This window comes from Mobula birostris, chromosome 4 (assembly GCF_030028105.1).
Source record: "Mobula birostris isolate sMobBir1 chromosome 4, sMobBir1.hap1, whole genome shotgun sequence".
Lineage (NCBI taxonomy): Eukaryota > Metazoa > Chordata > Chondrichthyes > Myliobatiformes > Myliobatidae > Mobula > Mobula birostris.
The window spans coordinates 197,537,002-197,549,209 of record NC_092373.1 but is presented as its reverse complement, the minus strand read 5'-3'; the positions used below and the strand labels follow the sequence as shown (position 1 = coordinate 197,549,209).

General features: G+C 41.0%; 1 protein-coding gene across 1 annotated transcript in view; it reads right to left on the bottom strand.

Moving 5' to 3' along the window:
- Window positions 1-12,208, bottom strand: part of LOC140196859 (dedicator of cytokinesis protein 2-like) — a 1,243,024-nt gene that overhangs the window by 410,016 nt on the left and 820,800 nt on the right. The window lies entirely within an intron of this gene.

Here is a 12,208-nt window from a genome sequence, read left to right as displayed (position 1 = left end):
ATCCCAAAATCACTACACAATAGCTATAAACGATTAGATTACACGGAAATATTTATGTAAGTCTCCAGAAAGCCACAATACTAAACAGCACTAGAATAGTCTGAAGATTCCTAGGAACTGACAAATGAGAATGCTTGGCTATGCCATACTTCAGGTTTTATCAGCTTGAGATAAAAAAAAATAAATAAGCAATAAATTTCAAGAACATGAAACGAAGAGTCCTTGAGAGTGAGTCCACTATAGTGAGAGTGCAGTAGGAGAATTGAGCACAGTTTTGATCACCATGTTATGGGAAAGACATCATTAAAATTGGAAAGAGTACAGAAAAGATTACCAAGGAGACTGCTAGGAACCAAGGACCATGTTATTGAGAGAGCTTGGAACATAGGAGACCAACGGGTCAATACATAAGGAGTATAAAATCATGAGGATCAGAGATAGGGTGAATACAAAGTATTTTTCACAAGGAAGGAGAATTAAAAATTCGGGGGCAAAGGTTGAAGGTGAGAGGAGAAAAAAACATAAAAGCAACCCCAGAGAGAGCAACTTCTCCATATAGAGAGTGGTGCGAATTTGTAACAAGCAAGTGGTTGAGGCAGGTACAATCAGAACATTTAGAAGACATTTGGATAAGTACAAGGAGAGGAGGGGTTACAAGGAATATAGGCTAAATGCGAGAAGTGGGACTAGCTTGGTGAGCACCATGGACAAATTGGGCAACACTCACAAAATGCTGGTGGAATTCAGCAGGTCAGGCGACATCTTAGTAGAGAAATAAATTGGAATTGGGCTGAGGGACCTGTTTCCATGTTGTAATGATGCTATGACAGTGAGATAATTGATATCTGAGAGATGAAGGCATTTGGCCCAACATTGCCACCAGGCATTCTTTTAGCCTCATGTACTAGTAATTTCTGAACTGATAATCCTTTGCTGATGCACTGTATTGGTGGATTCAAATTCTTAAGTAGCAATGATTGGGCTCCTCTTAGTTCAAGATTATGTGGAGCGGACTCGATGGGCTGAATGGCCTAATTTTGCTCCGTTGTCTTATTTTTTTTTAAATGCAGCATGGTGACAGGCTCTTCTGGCTCAATGAGTCTGCGTGGCCCAATTACACCCATGTATATGCCTAAGGCTTTCGCACAGTACTGTAGGATCCAAAGTCAGCTAGCCAACTGGATACAAGATTGGCCTAGTGATAAGACTTAGAGAGTGGAAGTGGAGGGTTGCTCCTTAGTTTGGAGACTTGTGACCACAGGGATCAAGTAGGCAAGGCTAGTAAGTTTTTGCAGACACCAAAATTAACGGTGCAGTGAACAGTGGAAAAAATAACGATTATTTAAGATTACAACAGGATCTGGAACAACGTGGAAAGCGGACCAAGGGATGGCAGATGGAAATTAACTGTCAAGTGTGATTGGTTGCATTTTGGTAAGTTAAACTAGGGTAACATTTCCACAGAGAATGGTAGGGCCCTGGAGTCTTATGGTCTTATGTAATGGCAAACCAGGTGATGACAAAGTGTTTAAAAATTCAACAGGAAAATGCATAGCTCCATCAGTGTTTCTCAAACTGTCAACAGATCTGTATATTGTCAAGGTTGTCTGGGATGCTTCGAGAGGTCTTACTTCGTGGCTTGCATTTGCACTGTGCCTCACTATATCAGAGGACGTGTCCTGGACATATCATACAAATATAGTTGCAAAGAAAGCATGACAGCACCTCTACTTCCTCAGGAATCTGTGGAGATACGGCATGTCATCAAAAACCTTGGCAAACTTCTATAGATATCTGATGGAAAGTGTGCTGACTGGCTGCATTACAGCCTGGTATGGGAACACCAAAGCCTTTGAATGGAAAATCCTACAAAAGGTAGTGAGTTCGGCCCAGTATATCAAGGATAAAACCATCCTAACTATTTGCGCACATCTACATGAAGCGCTGCTGTAGAAAAGCAGCATACATCATCACCACCCGGGCCATGCTCCTTTCTCACTGCTGCCATCAGGTAGAAGGTACAAGAGCCTCAGGACTAGCACCACCAAGTTCAAGAACAGTTACTACCCCTCAACTATCAGGCTCTTGAACAAAAGAGGATAACAACACTCATTTAAGGACTTTTTTTTATCTTGTTATTTCATACTCAAATTTATTTACAATCTGCATTTGCAGTTTGTTTACAGTTTACAGACCCTGTTAACAGTTACTTTTCTATAGATTTGCTAAGTATGCCCACAGAAAAAGAATCTCAGGGTTGAATGTGATGACATGTGTGTACTCTGATACTCTTTACTTTGAACTTTAAACCTTGAATGTAGGTCGGTGGCATTGTAAAATGAGACACTAACTAATACACTAGCATGCCGTCCAACATTGGATTCAAGTGTAACTGTTCAATATTTTCCCAAATGTATGATGTTTTAATATAGGTGTCTAATTCATCTGCTATAGTACTTATAGAGTTTGACAAAAAAACTCCAGCTAGCACTAAAGTAACATTATTAATTATTATTAAATTATTACTGTGACGAAGATCATGCAATGAGTGATGTAATGTGAACCATTGTAAAGTCACCCCAAAAATAATCTCTTAATACTATTTCCATTACAGTTCCCCGACCAAAGTTCAAAGAAAATTTTCTATCCACACTAGTACCTTTCCTGTAATACCATGGGTTCTTATCTTGTTAAACAGAGAGTGGCTTGGTTTTGCAGCTATTGTTTAGCTGCTTTATAAAACTTCAAAGTTCAAAATAAATTTATTGTCAAAGTATCTACATGTCACCATATACAGCCCTCAGATTCATTTTCTTGCAAGCATTTACAGTAAATATAGGAAACGCGACAAATGACTGCACCAACAAGACAACCAGTGTGCTAAAGAGAACAAATTGTCAAACGCAAAAAGAATTTAAAAAAGGAAAAATAAACAAACAAACAAATAAATAACTCACTCAACAATAAATATCGATGAAGAGCCTTTGAAAGTGAGTGCATAGATTGTCGGAACATTTCAGTGATGGGGCAAGTGAAGTTATCCCCTCTGGTACAAAAGCCTGATGGCTGAGGGGTAATAGCTGTTTCTGAACCTGGTGGGAATGTTGCATGTTGGAGTCTCCACATCTGCCAAACTTCAAGGCAGTTTAAAAGCTGAATGTGCAGTTAACCACCACAGCCCCCAGCTCCAAAAGGTGCTGAAGCAATGGGTATTGATGCTGTGGCCAAGGCAATCATGTTTTGTCTTCAAAGCCGTGGAACAGAGGGGATCTAGTCCATAGTGTGTTGAAAGTAGTTTCACGGGGAGACATGATGGCGAAGATGGCATTTAACACACAGGCCTTCATCAGTCAGGATGTTAAGTACGGTATAGGTGTTTGGTCATTATGCAGCAATCGTACAAGACATTAGTGAGGTCACACCTGGAGTATTATGTCCATTTTTGGACATCCTGTCACAGGAAAGACATAATTAAACTTGAATTAGTGGAAAGAAAAAATATGTGATGCTGCCAGGACCCAAGGCCCTGGATTACAGGTAATGTTGTGCAGGCTAGGAGATTGAGGGGGTAACTTTGTAGAGAAATAGACTTGTTTATTCATCCTATCTATTCCTCCAAAATCATAAGGGACATAATAGGATGAAAGGATACAGTATTTCACCATAAGAGGCTTCTGCAGACCGTGACGTAAATAGGCTGAACATACAATGTCTTTTTCTCAGTGAAGGGGAATAGAATTCAGGAGGGCAGAGTTTCAAGGTGAGGGGAAAGATTTAAAAGGGACCCGAGAGACAAATTCTTCACATAGAGTGTGGTGTGTGTATATGGAACAAAATGCCAGAGAGAATGGATGAGGCAGATGAAATAACAACATTTAAAAGGCATCTTGATAGAAAGGATTTAGAGGCATGTGCCCAAACTAGGGATCAAGGTCAAACGTGGACAAGCCGGAACAAAGTGCCTATTTCAATGCTCTGTTACTCTGTCAATAGAGTACACTATTAAAGAAAAGTTTTTCTATGTTCCAAGGCAAACAAGTTCTCAGTCGTTGTAAATAGCTTCTTTAATAGTATCTGCAGGTTAAGTGAGTGGGAAAGGGTTGGCTGATGGAGTACATGTTGGCAAATATGAGATCATCCACTGTGGAAGAAAAAGTAGAAGATCAGATTATTATCTAACTGGTGAAAGATTGTAGTCTGTTGTTACGCAGACCGACTTGAGAGTATTTGTGCCTCAATCTTAAAAGTTAGCTGCAACAGATTGTAAAACTATGAGACCAAAAGCCATAGGAGCAGAACCAGGCCACTCAGCCCATCCAGTCTATTCTGCCACTCCATTATGGCTGATTTATTACTCCTCTCAGCCCCATTCTCCTGCCTTTGATGACCTTACTAATCAAGATCCTATCAACTGCTGCTTTAAATATACCCAATGGCTTGGCCTCCACAGTTGTCTGTGGCAATGAATTCCAAAGATTCTCTACCCGTTGGCTAAAGAAATTCCTTCTCATCTCTGTTCTAAATGGACGTCCCTCTATTCTGAGGCTGTGCTCTCTGGTCCTACTCTTACCCACTACTGCAAAACATTGTCTCCACATCCACCCTGTCCATGCCTTTCAATATTCAATAGGTTTCAATGAGAACCGCCCCCCCCCCCCCATTCTTCTAAAGTCCAGTGAATATGGGCCTGGAGTCATCAAATGCAGCTCAAACATTAACCCTTTCATTCCTGGAATCATTCTTGTGAAACTGATCTGGACTGTCTCTAATCCCAGCCTTTCTTTCTTAGTTAAAGGGCCCAGAACTATTCACAATACTCCAAGTGTGGTCTGACCAAAACTTTATAAAGCCTCAGCATCACATCCTTGCTCTTATATTCTAGTGCTCTCCAAATGATTGCTAACATTGTATTTGCCTTCCTTACTACTGATGCAAACTGCAAGTTAGCCTTCAGGACATCCTGCATGAGGACTCTCAAGTCTCTTTGCTCTTCTGATTTTTGAAATTACTCTGTTTTGGAAAATAGCCTATTCCTTTATTCTTTCTACTTAAGTGCATGACTATAAACTTCCCAATACTGTATTCCATCTGCCATTTCTTTGCCCAATCTCCTAATCTATCTAAGTCCTTTTGTAACTTCTCTACTTCCTCAAAACTACCTGACCACCCCCCCCCCACCTACCTTCATATCATCTGCAAACTTGGCCACAAAGCCATCAATTCCATCATCCAAGTCGTTGACGTATAATGTAAAAAGAATCAGTCCCAACACAGACCTCTGTACAACACCACTATTCATCGGCAGTCAGCCAGAAAAGGCTTCCTTTACTCTAATTGTTCGCCTTCTGCCAATCTTCTGTCTACAGTTTGCTAGTATTTTTACTGTGATACCTTGTAAAAGGAATTCTGAAAATCCAAGTAAATAACATCCATTAGCTCTCCTATGTTTATCCTGCCTGTTATTTCCTCAAAGAATTACAACAGATTTGTCAGGCAATTACACTCATCTCTGCCCCCTGACACTCTCGAATTTCTGACACACTGCTCATGCCTACCACAGTGACGATTGATGCAAAATGCTTATTTACTTTGTCTGCAATTTAACTGACCTCCATTACTACCTCTCCAGTATCATTTTCTAATGGTTCGATATCTACCTCACCTCTCTTTTTATACAGAATATCTGACAAAATCTTGGTATCCTCTTTAATATTATTGGCTCACTTAACTTCATCTTTTCTCTCCTTATATTGTTTTAAGTTGTCTTCTGTTGGTTTTTGAAAGCTTTCCAATCCTCTAACTTCCCACTAATTTTTGCTATATTATATGCCCTCTGTGTTGCTGTTCTGTTGTCATTGAATCAACTTTGGCCAGCTCCTCTCTCATTCCTCAATAATTCCCTTTACACTGTAATGCTGAAACATCTGATTTTAACTTCTCTGTCACAAACTGGAGGGTGAATTCTATCATATTTTGATTACTGTCTCCTAAGATTTCCTTTACCTTAGGCTCCCTAATCAAATCTAGTTCATTACACAACACCCAATATAGTATTGTCTTTCCCCTAGTGGAATAACCATAATCTATTGTGTTGGCATTCCACAAATTCACTCTCTTAGAACCCAGCACCAATGTGATTTTCCCAACCTACTCATATTTTGAAATCATGCTATTGCCCTTATTTCCTACCTCTTCTACTTCCTGTTGAAATTTACATCCTACATCTTGGCTATTGTTCAGGTGCCTGTATATATCTTGCATCAGGGCCCTTTTACCCTTGCAGTTTCTTAACTCTACCCTCAACAATTCTACAACTTTTGAGCTTATGTCTCTTCTTTCTGAGGAATTGATTTCATTTTTTACCTACAGAGCCACCCCACATTCTCTGCCTGCCTGTCTGTAAGATACAATCTGTATCCTTGGATGTTAAACACCCAACTATGATCTTCTTTCAGCCACATCTCAGTGATGCCCTTAACATCATACCTGCCAATCTCTAAATCTGCTGCAAGACATCTACCTTAATCTGTATACTATGTGCATTCTAACATAACACCTTCAGCCCTGTATTCTTCACCCTTTTTGATTTTGTCCCCATCTTACACTTCACCTCATTCCACATAATGCAATTTTTTCCCTATCATCTGCCTGTCCTTCCTCGCAATCTCATGAAACACTGCATTGCCTCGTATACTAACTAACCCATCCTCGGCCGCATCACTCCAGCTCCTATCCTGTGCCAACTTACTTTAAACCCTCCTCAACAGCTCTAGCAAACCTGTCCATCTCGGGTTCAGGTGTAACCTATCCTTTTTGTACAGCTCAAACTTCCCCATAAGAGATTTCAATGATCCAGAAATCTGAAAACCTACCCCCTAAGAAGAAGGTAAATGGAATATTGGTCTTTATTGCTAGAGGAGCTGAGAGCTGGAAAGTTGATTGGCAAAAGGGATACGAGGCTGGAGAAGGTAGAGGATCATGGGACAGGAGGCCTAGGGAGAAAGAAAGGGGAAGGGGAGCCCAGAGGATGGGCAAGGAGTATAGTGAGAGGGACTTAGCTCCATCCCTCTCTCTCCCATCTTCTCCTATCATTTCGGATCTCCCCCTCCCCCTCCCACTTTCAAATCTCTTACTAGCTCTTCTTTCAGTTAGTCCTGACGAAGGGTCTCGGCCTGAAACGTCGACTGTACCTCTTCCTATAGATGCTGCCTGGCCTGCTGTGTTCACCAGCATTTTTTGTGTGTGTTGCTTGAATTTCCAGCATCTGCAGATTTCCTCATGTTATACTTTATTTTCCTCTTATTGCACTACTTATTTAATTTAACACACACACACACGCACTCACACTCACAGACACACACACACACGCACTCACTCACACACACACACACACATGCACACACGCACACACACTCATACACACACACACACTCACACAAAGATATCTGAAGGTGGTGTAGAGGGAGATAGCCAATGAGGAGAGATTGGATAGGGGAATATACTCACGGCAATTCAGAAGAATGAGAAGGGATCTTATAGAAACATATAAAATTATGAAAGGGATAGATGAGAGAGGGGCAAGAAAGTTGCACTGGTCGGTGAGATGAGAACTGAGGGACTTTGCTTCCAGCTATGAGAGGGTAGATTTAGGATGGAGATGAGCAGTGTCTCTAACCATAAGAACAATTCATAAATGCAAGAGATTCGCCAGCTGCTGGAAATCTGAGGCAATACAAACAAAATGCGGGAGGAATTCAGCAAGTTTAGCACCATCTATTGAGGGGAAGAAACGTACGATGTTTCAAGGGTCTCGGCCAAGTATGTGAACTCTTTATTCCTCTCCATAAATGCTGCCGGACTTGCTGAGTTTCTCCAGCATTTTCGGTGTGTTGCATGAGAAAAATCACCTGAGTATGATATAGCTGTACGAGTCCTTCTCCAGGAGGACAGAGTAACAAATGAAGAAATGTTGCAAAAGGTGGAATAAGAAGAGAGCTGATATCATCAATCAGGAGATGGCAGCTAGAATTTCTGGGACATGTACTGAAGAAAGAGAAACTCAAACATCTTACAGTGATTGGAAAAATTGATGGAAGAAAGTCACGGTCAATGGCGCATGACATTCTTGAGTTACAGTGTATCAAAGGATGGATAGTCACAAGTTTTGAAGAACTTATTAGAACTTCTCAGATTAAAGGCAGATGGAAGACCATGATTGTCCACGTCATACAGCACAACACATAATGATGATAATGGTGATATACGAGTACACTTTAATGTTCTTATAATTTGGGTTGATTAAGTTTTATATTCGATGCTGGTTTTGCAAATTTTTCTACCTCTGAATTTTCAGATGTAATGATTCAAAATGGTGATTTGGAATTAAAGGGAGTAATGTTGGCTGAGTCTAACTTGTTATTTTGTAGTTTAGCTTTTCTTATGGTTGCTTAAATATTTGTGCAGTCAACTGTTTGTAAATGTTTGGTGGATACTTAGTCATTTGGCTCTGTGTTTTTTGTAGTTTTGTAGTCTGCAGCCTTTGTCATGTCAGCATAAATTTCATAAGCTGTTCTTACCAAAATAATTTTCTTATCTATCTAGTCTGAGCTAGTTTTCAATGCAGGTACCACCACGAGGCAATTTAATTTTTGTCTTTCCTTGTTTTTTGTTTATGTTCTTTCTTTCCTCCTTACTTGCAGTAGAGCGAGTTGGTTAGAGCTTGAGTTAGTTACCTGCTACTGTGCTTTATTATCATTTCTTTCTTATGAACATTTGAACAATGGCTATAACCAAAACATCTTTGACTTGTTCTTGACTTCCAAAGAACCTTCTGAACAATATTATCTCCAGATCCAACACTTATCTATCTCTTCAGGATCAAACCGATCTATCTATATTGCTCTGATCCTGAAGAGATGTGGACAATACAGATAGGTTGGGAACCCCTGCTCTTATCTAGACTATATATATAGACAATAACCCCCATTTGAGTCTTCATGCTAACCCTCTCTGTAAGCTGAAGGAACAAAATGGATAGACACATGAGATGGCAGATGCTGGGGTCTGGAGTAACACATAAAGTGCTGGGCAAACTCAATGGGTCAGGGTGTGTCTGCGCAAGGAAATATTTTAGGATAAAACCTTTCATCTGGACAGGCTGTCCCAATTCCAGATGAAGTCTCAGTTCAGATGACCCAAAATGTCAACAGCCCATGTACCTCCATGAATGCTCCCTGACCCATTGAGATCCTGCTGCATTTTGTGTGTTGTCACATACATATTGTGTTGTCTGTTATTCACGGCCAAGGGCCACATAATGACCTTGACTTAGCTCACAAGGAGGCTGTTACTTTGCTCGGCAAATACGCACTCACTAAATAAATAACAGCACAAAACATAGGAGCAGAATAAGGCCTTTCAGTTCATTAAGTTTGCTCCACCCTTCCATCATGCCTGATTTATTAACCCTCTCAACTCTATTCTCCTGCCTTCCTTCCAAGACCTTTGACACCCTCACTAATCAAGAACCTATCAACCTCTGCTTTAAATATATCCAATAACTTGGTTTTCACAGCCACCTGTGGCAATAATTCCACAGATTCACTATTCTCTGGCTAAAGAAATCCCTCCTCACCTCAGATCTAAACAGACATTATTCTGTTCTGAGGCTGTGGCCTCTGGTCCTAGACTCCCCCACTATAGGAAAACATCTAGACACTTACTCTCTCAAGGTCTTTCAATATATTTCAGTGAGGTTCCCCATCCCCCCATTCTTCTAAACTCCAGTGACTGTCTGGTTACATGGATAAAGCAGAACTAATTCATGATGTGCTGTGACCAGGCCCATATCTTCAAAGTGAAAACTGATTATCAATGTGCTTTTACATTTTTGCAATGCTGTTTTTAAAGAAGATTATCTATTAAATTGTGGCAAGTGAAATGGCCCAGAATCATTTACCACGTCAGCTGCATTTTCAAAAATTTAAGCTCCAAAGTATTTGATGGCTAAGCTGATTTGTGTTGTCGGATCAATAAACCAAACACAAAAATACATATAAAAGCTGTAATCCACAGTCCTTAATGGAGTCATTCAGTTTGGAAAAGCCTTCAGCCTGGTACCTGCTATAGAGGTCAGTCCATTCATTGTGACTTTGCTATTATAAAGTTGGGCTCAGTGATTGCAACTAAGGAGAACTGAACTAATTCCTTTCCTGAACTGAGAGGCCTAGATAGAGTGGATGAGGAGAATGTGTTTCCAATAGTGGTGGAGCCTAGGACCTGGGGCGCAGCAGAATACAAGGATATCTCTTTGGAACAGAGATGAGGAAGAATTTCTTTAGCTAGAGACTGACGAATCTGTGGAATTGATTGCCACAGATGGTTACTTTGTTCTGTAAATAGGCACTCACTATCAGTTGTGGAGGCCATTCAGCTCATTGAGTCTGCTCTGCCATTCCATCATGGCTAATTTATTATCTGTCTCAACCTAATTCCTTTGCCATCTCCTTCGGTACCTTGAACACCTATCAAACCCCACTTTAAATATACTCAATGATTTGGCCTCCACAGCCATCTGTGGCAATGAATTCCACAGATTCGGCACCCTCTGGCTAATGAAATTCCTCCTCATCTCTGCTCCAAAAAGACATCCTTCTATTCTGAGGCTGTGCCCTCTGGTCTATACTCGCCCATTATGGGAAATGTCCTCTCCAAGTCCACTCTATCTAGGCCTTTCAATATCTGATAGATTTCAATGTGATTTCCCCCACCCCCCCCATTCTTCTTATCTCCAGCGAGTACAAACCATCAAATGCTCCTCATCAAAGTTGCTGGTGAACGCAGCAGGCCAGGCAGCATCTCTAGGAAGAGGTACAGTCGACCCTTCGTCCCGAAACGTCGACTGTACCTCTTCCTAGAGATGCTGCCTGGCCTGCTGCGTTCACCAGCAACTTTGATGTGTGTTGCTTGAATTTCCAGCATCTGCAGAATTCCTCGTGTAAATGCTCCTCATGCCTTACCCGTTTCATTCCCGGGATCTTTCTCATGAACTGGACCCTCTCCAATGCCAGCACATCTTTTGTTTTAGATAAGGGGCCCAGAACTGCCCACAATACTCCAAGTGTGGTCTAGCCAATGTCTTATAAGGCTTCAGGGTTTATTAACAAGCCAATTCTGTTGAAGGATCAGTTAGAGCTGACTAGCAATTAGTGAAATGGTTGGCATAAAAAATACTCTCATTTTTTCTACACAGTATTCCCATTATGCTCCATTCTAGATGCTCCATTATAGGAAGGATGTAAAGATTGTGGTAGAGGGTGCAAAGGAGATTCATCTGGATGCATCCTGAATTAGGAAACATGTCTTATGAAGAAAGATTGAAGGAGCAAGGGCTTTTTTCTTTGAAGTGAAGGAGAATGGGAGGTGACTTGATAGAGGTGTACGTGATGCCCTGGGTAGAACTGTCAGACTGGGTTACAGCTTCTTCAGGCTGTGAGATTAATGAATACCCTGCCACCATCGAGATCTCATTACTAGGACAGCGAACTGTTTACTGTTTATTTTTTTACCTGTGTTGCATTTTCAATTATATATTATTAATGTACAGTACTCATGGTAATATTTTAGTTTATGTGCCATTGTGTGATATATGCTTTGTGGGTGCCCCGTGGTCCGCAGGAATGTTGTTTAGTTTGGTTGTACGTATGTACAGTTACATGACAATACACCGCAACTGGAACCTGAACTTGACAAGCGGCACTGAAAGGGTAGACAGCCAGACACTTTTTCCCAGGGTGGAAACTGCTAATACAAGGGGGCATCATTTTAAGGTGACTGGAGGAAAGTATAAGAGAGACGTCAGAGGCAAATTCTTTACACAGAGAGTGGTGGGTGCCCTCCCAGGGTTGGTGGTAGAGGCAAATACATTCAGGGCAGTTAAGAATCTTTTAGATAAGCATGTGGATGATAGAGAAATGGAGCGCTATGTAGGAGGGAAGGGCTGGATTGATTTTAGAGTACGTTAAGTGCTATGTAGAAGGGAAGGGTTGGATTGATCTTAGAGTAGTTGAATGTTATGCACAATATCGTGTGCCGCAGGGTCTTTATGGTTCTGTAATTTTCTGTGCGCAGGTGAGTATGTCTGATGTTGAAAGACCCAAAACACCCTGTGACCCTGGGTTACGTCACTGATGATGTGTCTGAGCGTATC